Here is a 16,640-nt window from a genome sequence, read left to right on the forward strand (position 1 = left end):
TTCCCAAGTGAAAAAATTGAGATCATCTGCCCCAGTTCGCACAGCTGAGCAGAGACTGGAATTGTAACAAGGAAGTAGGTTTGCATGAGCCTGGGAGAGCTGGCTGCTAAGTTTTCAGAAACTCCATGAGCCGATTGTTAAACAGAGCCATTATCTAAAATGAAATTATTCAGGCTTATAATTAATTTAACTACATTACATTAAAAAAAGAAAACCCATTACTACATAATTATTTTCTATATTTTACTGTAATTTATGTCAAGAGTCAGCAGAGAGTCAAGAATCAGCCTCCTGGTTATGCTTGGCCCACCACCTCTCTTTGTAAATAAAGTTTTATTGAAAGATAGCCATGCCCGTTTGTGGAGGGGCTGTCATGTGCCAGGTGCTTTAGATAAGCAATCTGTCAATTTTGCAATCTAATTATAATCTATCACAATATTGATTAATAGGATGGAGTTAGAGCACCTGGGATTTAATCCATACCCAGTCCTAATTTGGCAAGTGTGACTTTGGGGAAGTGGTTTAACTGTTCTGTGCTTCAGTTTTCTACATCTGTACAATGGTATCTTGTGTTTTGGTTCCTGGGGAATCAAACAAAAAAAACTGCTTACAGAGACCTTAGAAAAATTCGAGGCACTAGCAACAGGACAATAAATGTTGGTCATTATAGTTTGATCCTCTCCAGGAGATGGTAGGTCAGAGATTATCCCAGGCTAGCCAAGAAATGGCAAGAGAGATCAAAGGACTCACCAAAGTACACTAAGTACAGCAGCCTAGATTCAAATCAAATCTTCCTGATATTTAAATCCATGCCATTTCCAATAGACCATGTAGGGTCTAAATGACAGAGCACTCATCAGGGACCCAGCCCTGTGCTCAGCTCACTTAATTGGAGATGGGTTTTTAGTAGGAAAACAAAGAGAGATTAGGCTAAAGACGGTTATTGAAACTATATTACATAGATTTTTTTTTTCTGTAATCCCAGAAAAAGGAACTGGTACTGAGTTTGGAATTTGCTAAGGAGCTATCAAAAATTTCTCACCAGTAGAGAGACATGGTTTGTTCTGTCATATTATGTAGTAATCTGCCCCCAAATCAAGTAACAGTTGGTTGTGTTGGGTAACTAATCAAATCACCCATCTGTGGGAAAGTTCCAGCTGCTTCCTGCCTAACCCACTGGGTCCTCTGGCTGAAACTCACTTAACTAGTGCACGTCTCTGTTGGTGGCATCATGGTACACATTGCTATCCAAGCAAGATCAGTCCCTTCAGAGCATTTTCTACTCTTTCCTGTCTTTCACGATCACATCCCAATTAATTAAGGAAGTCTTGCCAACTACTACACCTTAAAGCTTTCCCTCCCTTCAGGCCCCCCGGAAACTACCCTCATGTCTAGCACCCATGGTCTCTCATGATGGCTGGAAGTCTGTATAGCACAGTGGTTACGGCTCTGTGCCTGACCTCACCAGACTGCTTGGGTGGTGTTCCTGCTCTGCCAGGTGGATGGAACACTTTGGGCAAGCTACTGAAACTTTCTGGCTCATAATACTATTGAGGAATTTAAAAAGTTAATACTACTAATGTGCTCAGAACAGTTCCTTGTATACAGGAGGAGCTCAATAAATGCTGTTGTTGCTGATACTGATAACTAGTTCGACAACATCTTGTAACCCAATATTTGTGGATCCAGAGTCTCCTAAAGCAGTGTCCACATTAGTACCTGGGTCATATTTCCAAAACACTTGCTACCTCTCCAGCCCACTCTGCTACCAAACTACAATCTCTTAATGTCTGTGCTGATCTTGCCTACACTATTTACATTAATGTTGCTTAGTATGCACCTCAGATATTCCTCATTATACAGCTCTACACATCCCCAGGGACATCATGCTTTATTCTCTTCCTGCCACTTTATGCTTCAACAAGTACCAAATACTTAAGATCCCTGGAACATGCACCACTGTATCTGTTGAAATTCATGTATCTTCAGAAGAGTCTCTTCCTTAGAGAGATTAAAGATCACTGTATTCAGGTCTTTTCCTAATATTCAGTCTCACTCTTATTATGATTTATTTTTCTTTGTAGCACTTGTATATTATACATTTACTTTTATATTTATTATGGGTCTGTAGCCCCTACTGGAGAAAAAATACTTGGCAGACTCCTTGTCTTACTCATCCTTGTATCACTAGCCCCTAAAAGGGTGTCTATTCATCTAAAAATGAGTTTGGGTGTACCAAGCTTCAGTCAATCCAATATGTCTTAAGTTATTGAACAAAAAACAAAGGACAAATGATTGTACAAATAAAGGGATATCTCATGCCTTTGTGCTTCTCTATAGCCTAGCCTCTCTGAAACAAAAGCCTTTCGCACCTTGTTTTCCCTGAGAACTCTGACTCACGCATCAACATCTATCTCAATGACGAACTCCACTGTAACACTGAGGCAGGAGAAAAATAGGAAAAATGAGGCTGGAGAAGAGCAAAGGGAATTAAAAGTTGGATAAAGAGCAGAACAAGTAAAAGCAGAGAACAGAAGCAAGGTGAAGGGATGGGTGAACGGGAAGCGAGATAAAAAGCAGAGGTTCAGCAGCCAAAAAAAAAGTTAAATAAAAAGGTGAGCAAGGACCCCATGACCAGCAAGATTGGGACCAAACCAGTAAGAGGCAGCGCTTCAGAGATGGGCGTGCACATTAGAGAGAAAAAGTGTCCTTAACATAACCTTGTATGATAATCAGCCACTGAAGGTTCATGCCTATGGGCTGCATATCATGCATACACTTAAAATTATGGGACAGAGGTGATGCACAAGAGGCACAGGGGCCAAAGGAACTAAGCAACACACCTATCAATCTAAAGGGCGGACACTGGCTAGAGATTAGGCAGCCTTGGGAAGAGAAGAAAAAAACACATAAAAAGACCCAAACTACACCAAACTAATGCTGATCTCATCTCACAGAGGTCAATTCGCTCTCCTGCTCTGGGTTGTAATACTGCGCTTCATACACTTTCGTTGCTTTGCTTTGCAATGTATGTGTCTCGTCCAATTCTTTGTTCAGGACACCAAGAACCTGGAACTGAGTGGCACCATCTGGTAGCAACACCACCCTTGATTTTCACTCTAAGGTAAAACTTTCTACTTCTGCTGTTTTTTGTGACTTGGACTTAAATGATCACAACATGTGTGAGTATTTAAAACGTTGTCCCATATGTAGCCCGTAAGACCCCGGGGGCAGAGCAGAGATGGGACTTTGACCGGGCCAGCATAGACTTGGACATAGGCATTTGTGACCCTTAGTAGAGGTTGCTGGATTGAACTCTGTGCTCCTAGAGGTCCTTAGAATGCCTTGCAGATGCCTGATATGACAGGGGGAGAGGCCTGTGCAGGATCTCTTCAATCACAAATTCAAAGCCTCCAGGTCTCAGGACAGAATCGGCTGCCCAAATCTTTCATCAGCCTTGACCTGGGGGATCTGCTGCTTTGATGCAAAAGAATCACAGAGGGCAGATGTTAATGGTGGCCTATGTTTGCATTTAGTGAAGAAAATTCAGGGACCTTGTATGCAAAATTAGCCCAAGCACCCAGCTCATGGCAGCCAGCCAATTCTGTCTACTAGCCTCCTGTACCCTTCCTTTCAAGGTTTTGAAAAAGTCAAAGGAAGCCTGGAGATTCCAAAATAATTTTCAGTGCAAAGCAATTTGCATGCCAGAAATGTCTTTTATCTCTTTCAGTTAGGCCCTTCTTCTCCTTATTATTTTTTTTTACACTGTGCATAGATAGAAAGTGGACTAAATAACTGGGGAAGATGAGTTTGGGTGTACAAATTCCTGTTGACCTAATGAATAAATGTTATCAATAGAGGTCAGCAAAAAGGAGAGGCAGAAGAGATATGGGGAAAAGAAATTGATGGAAGACAAACTTTTCACATTCGAGGTTAATTCTGACCAGAGATACCAAAAAAAAAAAAAGAGAGAGAGAGATTTTTTCACCACCACCCCCCCAACTCTAGGGACATAGCTTGCATCAAATGTTTTCAAGATTGTTTTAAATCTTTTCTGTGGCTTCTATAGGAACCCATAATCCCATGTCTCTCTCTCTCTCTCTTCCCCCCCTTCCTCTCTTTCTCCCTCTTTCTCTCTCTCTCTGTCTCTCACACACACACACATACACACACACCTATCCCTCATCCTTGTCCCAAGTTAATCTCTTTATCCTTGCCATCCCTAAAATTGTTGTGTATGTTCTTATGGCAGAGACTAAAGATGTGGTCACATTGGATATTTTCTTACAAAGAATAAAACACTAGGACATAATCCCCAAAATGCCACTTTTCAGCCTGAGCTGAGATCCCTGTATGCAAGCTGCCACCATCCAGTATCTAGGTAGGAAAAGTGTATCTGACAGGATGTGTCTGAGGATATTTTGCCAAAAGCAGTGAATATTGGGCCAAAAGCAGTGATTATTGGGAGAAAAGAGGGCTCCGATGAAAGACAAGTTCTCACTCAAACACAAAGAGTGAAATAAAGACATTTCATGGAGACAGAATGGGGGAAAAGTCCCATTTTACTCTGGCTTTCTGTTCCCTGTGAGAATCAGAGTGAGCACAAAACCATGAAAACAATAGGCCCAGCTGCAAGGGCAATAAGGCAATTTATTAGGGAGATGACATTTTTAATGAGAAACACTTGCTGGAGGAGAACAAAAGGGCTTGTTTGGTCAGAAAGATGCTCTTGAATCTCTTCTGAAGTGCATGAAAAAGTAATTTCATTTACGCGTCATACCCTGAGCGGTGGAATTTCCTCAGGCTCCAGATGTTGTCCGGCGCAGATGCTGAACAAATGGAACAAATGTCCTAAGAGGTTTTTATTTTTTTAAAGCAACTCAAGGGAATTTTATGAGCTTTGTGGCCAAGAAAATCATTAGCAAATAATGAGCTTAAGAAAGAAAGGCTGAGGTTAGCAATATGTTGCTGGACATACAAAACTATTCATAATCATCTGCAATCGAAGAGAGGGATCAGTTTTCAACTTAGAAAAACAGAAATCAGTGGGTGTAGCTGCTGTGTTTTGGGCTTCCTCGCTGGCCTTCTGAAAGTGATTTGGTAAATATTGTTTTGGCTGTATTCCAAAAATAATTAAAAGCAATGTATTTATAGTTTGAGATTTGAAAATCTAAAACACAAAGATTATTACCTTATAGTAGTAATTCAAATGCTTCCAGAGAAGGGGCAACACCACTCTTTTGTCTTGAATTCTCCTTTGAGGGTCCTGAGTTCTTCCCCAGCTAACACACAAGGTGAGCCAGAGTGTCCCGAGGCAGCTTTAATAGGAAAGTCTAATCAGGGTCCCCCTCTGGGCTGACTGCAGGGGCTATTGCGCTCCCTGGGGGAGCCACCAGGATCTATGTATGGCCTTTGTTCAGCCAGCTTCTTTCTCTGCAGTTCTGACAGGGGCCTGTATGAGTGGTTTTGGAGGATTATGGTGTCACGCAGGGTGTTTTAGGTCAGGATCTAAGAATCAAGTATGTTTGAAAATTCAGGACAAGGCCGGGCATGGTGGCTCAAGCCTGTAATCCCAGCACTTTGGGAGGCCAAGGTGGGCAGATCACCTGAGGTCGGGAGTTTGAGACCAGCCTGACCAACATGGAGAAACCCTATCTCTACTAAAAATACAAAATTAGCTGGGCGTGGTGATACTTGCCTGTAATCCTAGCTACTCAGGAGGCTAAGGTAGGAAAATCACTTGAACACAGGAGGCGGAGGTTGCAGGGAGCTGAGATCACGCCATTGCACTCCAGCCTGGGCAAAAAGAGTGAAATTCGGTCTCTAAAAAGAAGAAGAAGAAGAAGAGGAAGAGGAAGAGGAAGAAAAGAAAAAGAAAAAAGAAAATTCAGGACAAAAGAAGTCTCTGATTCAAGTGTCAAGATCTGTGCATAGGACTGAAATCATGAGTGCAACTTCAGTCGGGAGGGCTCATGTTAGGAGAATAAATAAAGACACAGGTGCACAGACTGGTGCAGGTATGGGCAAGAAGGCAGAAGGAGCCAAAAGATAGTCACTTCTATCCTTGAGCTAAAAGGGCCAGATGTTCTTTAAATGTTTCACCAAGTACAGGACTCCAAGCTCCTTGACTTCACCTGCATCACCATCAGTGTCATCAGCATCACAATAAATATGTTCTTATCAGCACTTACCATGCATTAGTCATTATCGATAGCTATGCATAACCCTTATCCTCACAGATCTGCAAAGCAAATACTAATGTCCATCTCCACATTTTAGGGATGAGACATTGAAGCCCAGAAAGGTTAAGTAAATTGTTCCAGGTCACATAGCCAGTTAGTGGTAGAGAGGGTGCCCATGGCACCATCACCAATGCTCCTGGTCCTCAGTTCTTGATAATGTGCTCATGCATCGATTCCTGGACCACGCTTGTAGCATCTGGGCTTAGCAAGGGGGAGATCTATGAACTAGGAGGAGTGGTCATACACACCAGCGTTTAGAGATCTGGCCAAGGTGTTGCACCATAGAACAGCTCTGTCCAACTCTGGGAAGTAGTTTTTAAATAAACCTCTTCAAAGCAGTAAATTATCTTCCATCTCTTAAGCAGATGGATGATAAACAAAGTCAGTTAAGTAATGTCCATGCATGTATGAACCTAGCAGTTGAAACATGTGTGGAGATCTTTAATCTGTCAATGAGATTGAGTGGGAATGCTAAGCTAAGGCTTACATCAGGACAACTTTCGCTGCAATCAGGACAACTTTCCTGCATCAGGACAACTTTCACTGTTGTCTGTTTGCTGGCATTGTCTACTTGGCATTGACTCAATAATAACGCAGAAGATGACATCTTGATCAAGACTAATTAACACATTCCTTGCAGCTGTTTATTGCTATCTTCAGTGAAGACAGCATCTGAGGAAGCAGCTGGCAGCCATTGCCTTTTCCAAGCAAAAAGCAGCTCTTTCAGAACAGAAATCAGGTTGGCCTTAAGCCAACAAGGGTGATAGTGCTTTCAAGAACAGAGGATAATCAAGGTTTTTTTTTTTTTTTTTTTTCTTTAACCCTAATATGACTGAATTCTGATCAGTGTTTGAATAGAAGAAATTGACCAAAAAATAAAATGTCATTGGTCTCCACATACCTAGGGCTGGTGAATGGGCACATGGAGTGACTTTTGTAGAACCAAAACCCAGAGAGAGCATTTAGAATTGAAAGAATGGATTGCAACACTGATGCTACTAGCTATTGAAGACCTTTAACGGATAAAATGTTGTGCCATCCATGCTGTGCGTTTTCCCTTTCATTCTTTCTAACAGTCCTACCAAGTAGTGACTATTGGTTTTCTTTTGAACATGTTAGGAAACTGAGGCTCAGAACAGACAATTTGTTCAAGATTACACTACTGGCCAGAAATGGAGTTGGAGTCACAGTGAGTCTCCCTGAAGTGAAAGCTGGGACTAGCAACCACTTTTTTTATTTTTAATTTTATAATTTTTTTTTTTTTGAGACAGAGTCTCCCCATGTCGCCCAGGCTGATCTCGAATTACTGGGCTCAAGCGATCCTCCCACCTCAGCCTCCCAAAGTGCTGGGACCACAGGCATAAGCCACCACATCTGGCCTTGTGACCACTTTAAACAAAGTTAAGACCCTTTACGTTTTTCCATAATTAACCAAAATGACCAGTAACTTCCTAAGGAGAGGGGGCTAAGTAAATTAGTATTGGGATGAAGAGAAGAGAGGTTTTGAGAAGATGTTGTTAAGTTTGTGATAAAGTAACACAAAAGCACTCAAAATAGCTCACATAAATAACAGGGAGAAATTGGTGCTGGTTTATAGTGCTGAGGGACAGGAAGCAACTCTGTTTTTCAAAAGGGGCTGCACTTACATGTAGAAGCCAGCAGCAGCTTTCTTCATCCTTCTTCTCTTTTTACCTGGTTTCATCCATGCTTGCCCCATCTTTACTCCCTTTCCAGACCACCTTTTCCTCCTGACTGACCAGTCTCTCCACAGTGCACCAGTTCTCAGTTCAAACAACCAGTCCAGACTAATGAAAATGACAGCTTCATGATTAGAATCTTCCAGAAGGAACTTTTATTGGCTCCCTTTGAGTTAGAAGCCTATTAAATCCTGCTGCTCCTTCCCAGCTTCATCTGGCACCTGTGCTTACCAACCTGGTGGCCAAGGTCCTGCCTTCTGAGATGGAATGCACTAGAGAGCTGCCATTGTTTGCCTGTGTGGAGCCTTTCCTATGATTTCAAGCTAGTCTGTTGGCTTATTTGAGCTGACATTTGTAATAGTTGAGGGGTTTAGATTCAGAGGCAGACTGAATATAATTTACAGCTTTTACCAGGTCAACTATTTACCAACTCTAACCATACGGATCACTTATCTACACTGAGTCACAGTTTGCTTCTCTAAAAAGGAGCCACTCATCATAATGACCGTAGAGTATTGTTGAGAAGGCTCAGTGAAATCCAACCCTTCAGGTGTGGTGGCTCATGCCTGTCATGCCAGCTCCTTGGGTGGTTGAGGGAGGGAAGACCACTTGAGGCCAGCATCCTGGGTAACATAGGGAGACTCTATCTCAAGAAAGATGAAAGAAAAGAAAAACTAGAGAAGAGGAAGCAGGGAAAGAAGGAAGGAAGGCAGGGAGGGAGGGAGGGAGGGAGGGAGGAAGGGAGGAAGGAAGGAAGGAAGGAAGGAAGGAAGGAAGGAAGGAAGGAAGGAAGGAAGGAAGGAAAGGAGGGATGGAGATGGAGGGAGGGAGGGAGAAAAGAAGGAAGGAAAAGAAAGAAAAGAAAAGGAAAGAAAAATTCAGTCTTAACACAGTGTTCACCAAGTGCTGGCAATTATTACCTTAAATGTTAGCAGAGTAAACTACTGTGAAGGTAAACAAGGCAGGAGACATTATCTCTTTTTAATAGATAAAGACACTGAGGTTCAGGGAGTTTCAGTGATTGCCTATTTTTTGCATAATTTGTAAGTGAACTACAATTAGATCCCAGAGGACTTCCCATATACTGTGTCTTTTCATGCAAGAAACTACAGCCGAGAAAAATGGCCTCTATAGAGACAACGGCAAATAGTGACTGGGGATGGGAGTACGGTAGGATGGGTCTCCAGTGAACTGCCCCTGACTCTGACCATTCCAAGATTCTTCCCAAGGGGAAGACTTCTACATACCTCCTCTTCTGCCATCCTCCCACTTTAGATGTTACTATAGGCCCTAGGCCACAGGCTGTATGTGACAAATCTGAAAGAGTATATTTTCCACATGCAAACCAATCAATTTTTGTGCTTCATCTTTTTCAAATAAAGGTCTTCTGAAGTGGCTCAATAGAGTTGACCAAACATAAGAAAATTAGAGAATGATGATTTTTAAATATTCAAACATTCTTCCAAGGGATTTTTGAAAATTTAATGAAAACAGTCAATCCAAATGAAGTATTCCTTTGGTGGGGGAGTCATCCTGTCTCCTCTCTATGACTCTCCCATCCGTTCATAATTTTTTTGTGTGTGACCCACATACTGTGAAGGAGGGCAGGGGGAAGCAGTAGGTGGAAGGAAAACAGGAAAATGTGTTGAGGTTATCAGTCAATAACTGATATAGTTGAGGTTATCAGAGTAGACACTCTTTTCTCCCTACCCTCCAGAGTTTATCACCAATCCAACAGGTTAGCAAACTGTATTTTATTTTTATGTAAAAGGCTATATAGTTTACCAGCCCTGGAAGTTAGAAGGATAAAGCTCTATGGTATCATAGCTAAATATGTGGCTATTAGGCATTTAGCGTTCTAAACACTAGACAATGGTAAAATAAAAGAAGTTGGGGCATTTGGGGGTCTGGGGTAACTTCTCTGCTGGGTTGACAAAATAATTCAAATGTGAATATTCCAAGGGTGGTGCAAAGCCAGGCTCAATGCATTTAGTGCCAATAGGTCCCAATTTGTGGGTGAGAGAGGGCAGCAGGCAGCCGCTGGCCTGGGCAATGATCTCCTAGTCAGGCAGTGCCAATAGATAAAGACACTGCAAAGTGTCTTGTAAAGTAATTCCAATAAGAGGTGGCCAGGACTAACTAAGGGGATTCAATGGTACTGGAGCCGTAAGGGAGGGAGTCTATAGAACAATGAGAGATATTGAGAGAGGGAAGAACATTAGGGACAAAGAGTAATGTATGCATAAAGAAGAATGATAAACCACAAGGCTTAATACACTTAGAAAAGTATATACTTTTATACCCCGAAAATTCAGTGTTCTACTGTACTGAGTCTTATCCTGGTACAGTGATCTTGAGGCTGTTGGCAGATGTTCTCGTTCTCCTGGGAACACGGTGGGATAAACCTTGTTTGCTTCTTTGAAGCTAGGTACAGCCATGTGATTTGACTTGGCTAATAAAATGACTAAAGTGATGTGCATCATGCATGAACTAAACTTTTAAGACCCATATTTTCTTCCTACTGCTGTGGAAATAGTGAAAGTGCATGTTATAATGAAGTGCACATGATGGAGGGACAATGGCGAGTGAGCCAAACTCCTCTGACAACCTTCATCAGATGTCATGATAGTTAATTTCACGTGTCAGCTTGACTGGGCTAAGGCATGCCCATATAGCTGGTAAAACATTATTACTGGGTGCATCTGTGAGTGTGTTTCCAGGAGAGACTAGAATTTCAATCAATAGGATGAGTAAAGAAGATTGCCTTCCCCAATGTGAGCACCATCCAATCCATTCATGGTCAGAATAGAACAAAAAGGTAAAGAAAGGGTGAATTTGCACTCTCCCCTTGGGGCATCTATCTTCTCCTGCCCTTGGACATCAGAGCTTCTTTGGACATCGGGACTTAAACCATTCTCCCTATTGTCCCTGTTCTCAGATCTTTGGCCACAGAATGAGAATTATACCATTGATTTTCCTGGTTCTTGGACCCCTGGAATAGGACTTATTTATACTACTAAGTTTTCTGGCTGTATTAGGCCACTCTTGCATTGCTATAAAGAAATACCTGAGGCTCAGTAGTTTATAAAGAAAAGAATGTTTAATTGGCTTATCGTTCTATAGGCTGCACAGGAAGCATAGCTTCGGCATCAGCTTCTGGGGAGGCCTCAGGAAGCTTACAATCATGGTAGAAGGTGAAGTGGGTGCAAGCATTCCACAAGGTGAAGCAGGAGCTAGCAAGAGAGAGAGGAATGTGCCACATACTCTTAAATAACCAAATCTCATTAGAATTCACTCACTGTCATGAAGATAGCACCAAGAGGATGGTGCTAAATCATTCATGAGAAATCTACCTCCACGACCAAAACACCTCCCACTAAGCCCCACCGCCAACATTGGGGATTACAATTCAACATGAGATTTGAGTGGGGACAAGTAGCCAAACTATTTCACTGACTCTCTAGCTTGCAGATGGCATATTTTAAGACTTCTCAGCCTCCATAACCACATGAGCCTATTCTCATAATAAATCTCTTATATCTATATATGTATGTATGCATCTATGAATCTATGTATCTATATATGTATGTACGTATTTATCTAATCTATCATCTATCTATCCTATTTTTTTCTGTTTCTCTGGAGAACCCTGACTAAAATAAATACCTAGAAAAATTTAGAATTAAATTTTGTTGTATAATTCACTGAGATTTGGGGGTGGTATGCTTTTTCAGCATAACTTCGTCCATTCCAACTGATGCTCTTGCAACTGCTAATGTGTTTGGGGTATCTAAGAAACTCTTTCACATTTTCAAAGCAATACCTGATTAGTGGCAAACTCCAAGGACTCAGCAGCAGATTGATAAAGGAGGCAAAGAGATGTTCTATCTTGACAATTACATCTTTATTCCTGTATTAAAGACCCTCTTACTCACCCTATTTACCACCTCTTGCCTTCATCTCTAGACAAATTGGACTGGGACTTTAGGCTGGCTTTCTTCCATAAAGCTCTTTCAAGATGGTCTCCTCTGGGAAGAGTCTCTACAACGAAATCTGGAAAAGGTTTCCTTAACTCCAGACAGATGAGCTCAGAGAACCACAAGAGGGCATATGGTCCCTAAATCAGATCTGATGGCTGCCTGTTTCAGGCATTGGACTTGAAATTTAAATACTAGTTCAAGACCAACCCTTATTCGCAGTAAAGACGACATAGATGAGCGCCGGGTTTGGAATAAGCAAATAACAGTTCTAATGCAGAGATGAGTCTTTGATAAGACTGGACGGGTTCAGGGATTTGAAACAGTTTGCTGGGGATCCTTAGAGGCGCCAAGGAAATAACTGAGTAGGCGAGGGGAAGCCCAAACAGAGAGAGCGCGGAATCTGCATCTCAGCTTCCCAGTGCTTCTCGGCTTTACTGTCATCTGTTGTGCTTCTCAGGAAGATATTGGTTAAGAGAGGTTTATTTAGCTCTAATCATTTATGACTTAATTCTTTTACCCTTACCTGTGAAAAGCTTGTATCTGACCCTGAGCCACCATTTTTTCACCCATTTTTTTTGGGAGGAGACAGAAACATGGCTTTTTGAAATCAGAACCTATCTGGGTTTGAATCTCAATTTTACTTTGGTTAAATGACTTTGGTTAAGACCCGCTAAATCTCAACATGCTAGAAAATCTAATCACCCCGTAACTAAAACTCTGCCAAAATATCTATTGCTTGTAATTGTGGAAAGGGATTTCCAAAGGGGTTCTATATATATTAAAAATTAATATCCCATTACATATATTTATGTAAATGTATATATAATGGGATATTAATTTATAATGTATACAGAACTCTTTTGGAAATCCCTTATATACAAAACATATAATACATAATGGGATATAATATATTTTATGATATATAATATATAAGAATATATATGGGATAATGGGATATAATATATATTATAATGGGATATATTATATATTATAAAACATAATATATAATGGGATATTAATACATATAATGGGATATTAGAGATAGATGTTTTAGTAAGGAAAACAACTGAGACTGAAATGGGCTCAGAACACAAAGTGAGTGACTATCCTGTCTAGCTCATCCATCTCTTGTTCATAGAAATGCAAATCAATTGTGACTGGTGGAATGCAACCAATTATTGCCTCGTAGATAGATCATCAATTTATAAATTCATTTCAGATTCCTAATTTCCTACATATGCCTCTGCTTTTTATACCAATTATAATATTTACCCATTCCCTTATTAATTAATAAGCTAATAAAGGCTTTGATACCTGTTCATTTTATATCTATATAAAATTCACAGTTATACCATGTCTTAAAAATTATTTAATAGTTTCAAAGACATCTTACTCTTCTAGCTAGGACCAGAAAACTGAGGAAATGAAGAGAGAAAGTACATTATATTTTTATAAGGTTTTGGACTCTAAAGAGACATCCCAAATTGCCATTTTCATGTCTCCAACTCTAACGAGAATGGAGCATATAAACCTTGGGAAAATCTCAAGTTATATCTTCTGGTTTATAATGAAGATGCCTAAGTCTCAGGAAAGAAAGAGATTACAATAGTCAAAATCTGGGGAGAAAATCATGAATTTAAAAATGTTTTTCCTCTGTGTGTCTTTAAAACATAAATATAGAAGATTTATTTTCTAAATCAAGTGTTTGTTCCTTCTGACCGCCCAGGCTCTGGATCATTTTCCTATAGGATTCCACAGGCCATCGTTTTATGGATGTATTCGTGGACACATCTGGATGTGCAGAGCAGGATGGTCCAGTACGGCCTCCTTAAACAGGGCAGACAGCCAGCCTTGCCGTAGATCTTTCCATTATCCATGGTGTCCCTCTTGCTCAGTGATGTGCAGCTGAAGGAATTGTTTGGGAGAAATGAGACCCAGGGGAGAGCAAAGGAAACTCAACGTTGTAAATTAAGAGAGACACTCATGGCCTTTCCAACCAGAGGAAAATAAACAGGGTTACAATGAGAACACAAAAAATCTGTCTGGAAAATCCAGTATACGCCCAGGAATCTAGTTTTCTTCCAAAAGATTGATAGATGAAGATTTAATCATTCCCCAATATAGTAACTGACACATTAAAATAGAATTTCGTAGAATTAAATTTGTTTCTTAAGTCTCATAGGAGAAAGAAATTTAAAAACCATCACACACTTATAAATGGAAAATGATAACTGCGTATGGAAAAAAGAGCAAATAAGTGGGGTAAAATATTTTTTAGAGAAGTAAATTGTAAGCAAAAAAACCCCAAACTTTTTACTTAAAAATTTTTTTCACTGTTAGACCAGAGAAATGACAGTTGTATTCTAAGTAATGGTATTAGTAACAGGAGTTCTATATCATTATTTCTTTTAGTTTTGTGTTTCTCCTGTTAAGTCTAGGATCTTAAACTATCTCTAAAACAATTAGGTCACTAACGGCCTATGAAAACATATGTAGTATTCCTGGGGACATTCTTTCCAGAAGGCTGAAATTTCTTACATAGAAAGAACCTTTCATAACCATTGGTTAAGGTAAAAATACAAAACTAAAATAAAACTCCCATATTTGAAGAAAAACCATGAGATTTTCTATTTATTCAATAATAAAGATTAATTTGTTGTTGAGACTTTAAAATATGCAGGGCACACAAGCACTGAAAGGAGTACCCAGTTGATATGGATGACATTGCTATCCAATGTAGGAGAGTGACCTGGGAGTCTAGATACGTTTCTGGAGGGCAAATTAACAATACTTGCAACAACCCTTAAAGATTTACATAGTTTTTTACTTGGCAATTTTCACTTAATGAAATTTATCCCAGGGGAAAAAGGCATAGATGAGCCTAAGGATTTAGCAGTGGGATTGTTTAACACAGTTTAGATAAAAATTGAAACTAATAAAGAAGAACAGCCCTACAGGATTAGTGTGCACATTATCATACATCTGTCTGATGAACTTGAAACATCCATCAGAAGTAATGTTGTGGAAAAATTTTAATGATATGAAAAGCAAAAGAAAAAGTCACAGGTTCAGATGTATTTCAAATGGAATAAAGCAGACAATGTATGTGGACACACACACGTTTATGTTTATTTATTTATATTTACTTGTATATAAATAATACTTGTATAAACATACCAAAATATTTACTATATTGAATTCTGGGAGACATAAATGCAGATTTTTCAAATTGTTTTATTTTGGTTATTTCATTTTGAAAACTTTGTAAAATAAATATTAATTGTAGCAATAAAAAATAGCTTATTTCCATATTGTAATTTATTTTTAAGGTAGAGGGACTGGAAGGAATCTTTATAAATACCTATAGCTGTGCCAAGTATTTATATTCATAATTGAATTTAAACTTTATCCAAAGCATATAAATAAAGTGTTCTTATTTTAATATATGGTCTAATGGTGACTAAGAGGCACTCAATGGCTTGCTTAAGGACACTACAAGTAAGTGTTAGAACTGACATTTGATCCCTGGTCTGTCTCCAAAAACCTTTACTCTCTATTTAAACCTTAATCCTTTAAATGACTTGGATCAATCAAACTAACAGCGAAATTATAAGCAAGCAAACCCAAATCTGTAAATATATTGATTTAAAAATTATGAATAGGTGTGATTAAAGTATGGTATGGATATTAAAATATACCTAATAGACATGTTTAAAGGATTAGGGAAAATGAAAATATTTAGAAACTCAATACCTCACCCTGAACTCCTATGAAACCCCTGTACACTCCTGGCGTATACACCCACCAAGTGACGACAACTGCATTATACCATTCTTTTTTTTTTTTTTTTTTTTTTTTGAGACGGAGTCTCCCTCTGTCGCCCAGGCTGGAGTGCAGTAGCCAGATCTCGGCTCACTGCAAGCTCCGCCTCCCGGGTTCACGCCATTCTCCTGCCTCAGCCTCCTGAGTAGCTGGGACTACAGGCGCCCACCACCACGCCCGGCTAATTTTTTGTATTTCTTTAGTAGAGACGGGGTTTCACCGTGAAAGCCGGGATGTTCTCGATCTCCTGACCTCGTGATCCGCCCGCCTTGGCCTCCCAAGGTGCTGGGATTACAGGCGTGAGCATTATACCTTTCTTACCAAGAACACCTTTATATTCGTGTCTGCAGTGTGCTACCATTTGTAAAAATTGCTTTAACTATTGGTCCTTTTATACTTACTGCACTCCGCAGTTGACCCTGGTTAAAGAAAAACGCAAATGAAAAGTGCTTTACTGGTGACATTTCCAATCCTTGATTATCATTCTTGAGCGGACCGGTAGTGATGCCCGAGGCTCACTCATTCCCCTATCCATTTCTCTCCCACTAGCTCTATTTAAATATACCAGACCTTCTTCCCTTTTCTCAAACCCCAACACCTCTCCCTGCTTTTCACTCTCAACTAATGACTCTGCCTCCTATTTCCCTGAGGGTGGAGAAAACCATGAGGAAAACTTCTCTACTTCTCTCTCTACCCCACTTGCCCACTTGTGCTCTCAGCCCTGACTCAGCTTTTCCTCCTGTTACCGTGGATGGAAATTTTGATGCTCCTAACTGAAGCCGAATTATCACAGAAATAAGGATATTTCTTTTACATTTCTCTTCTCTACTATTAGCGAAGACCCTTACCCTTATTTCCTCTATTAAAAAAAAATCAGAACAAAAAACACCCGGCCCCAC

The sequence above is a fragment of the Papio anubis genome, chromosome 7, assembly GCF_008728515.1.
Source record: "Papio anubis isolate 15944 chromosome 7, Panubis1.0, whole genome shotgun sequence".
Taxonomy (NCBI): Eukaryota; Metazoa; Chordata; class Mammalia; order Primates; family Cercopithecidae; genus Papio; species Papio anubis.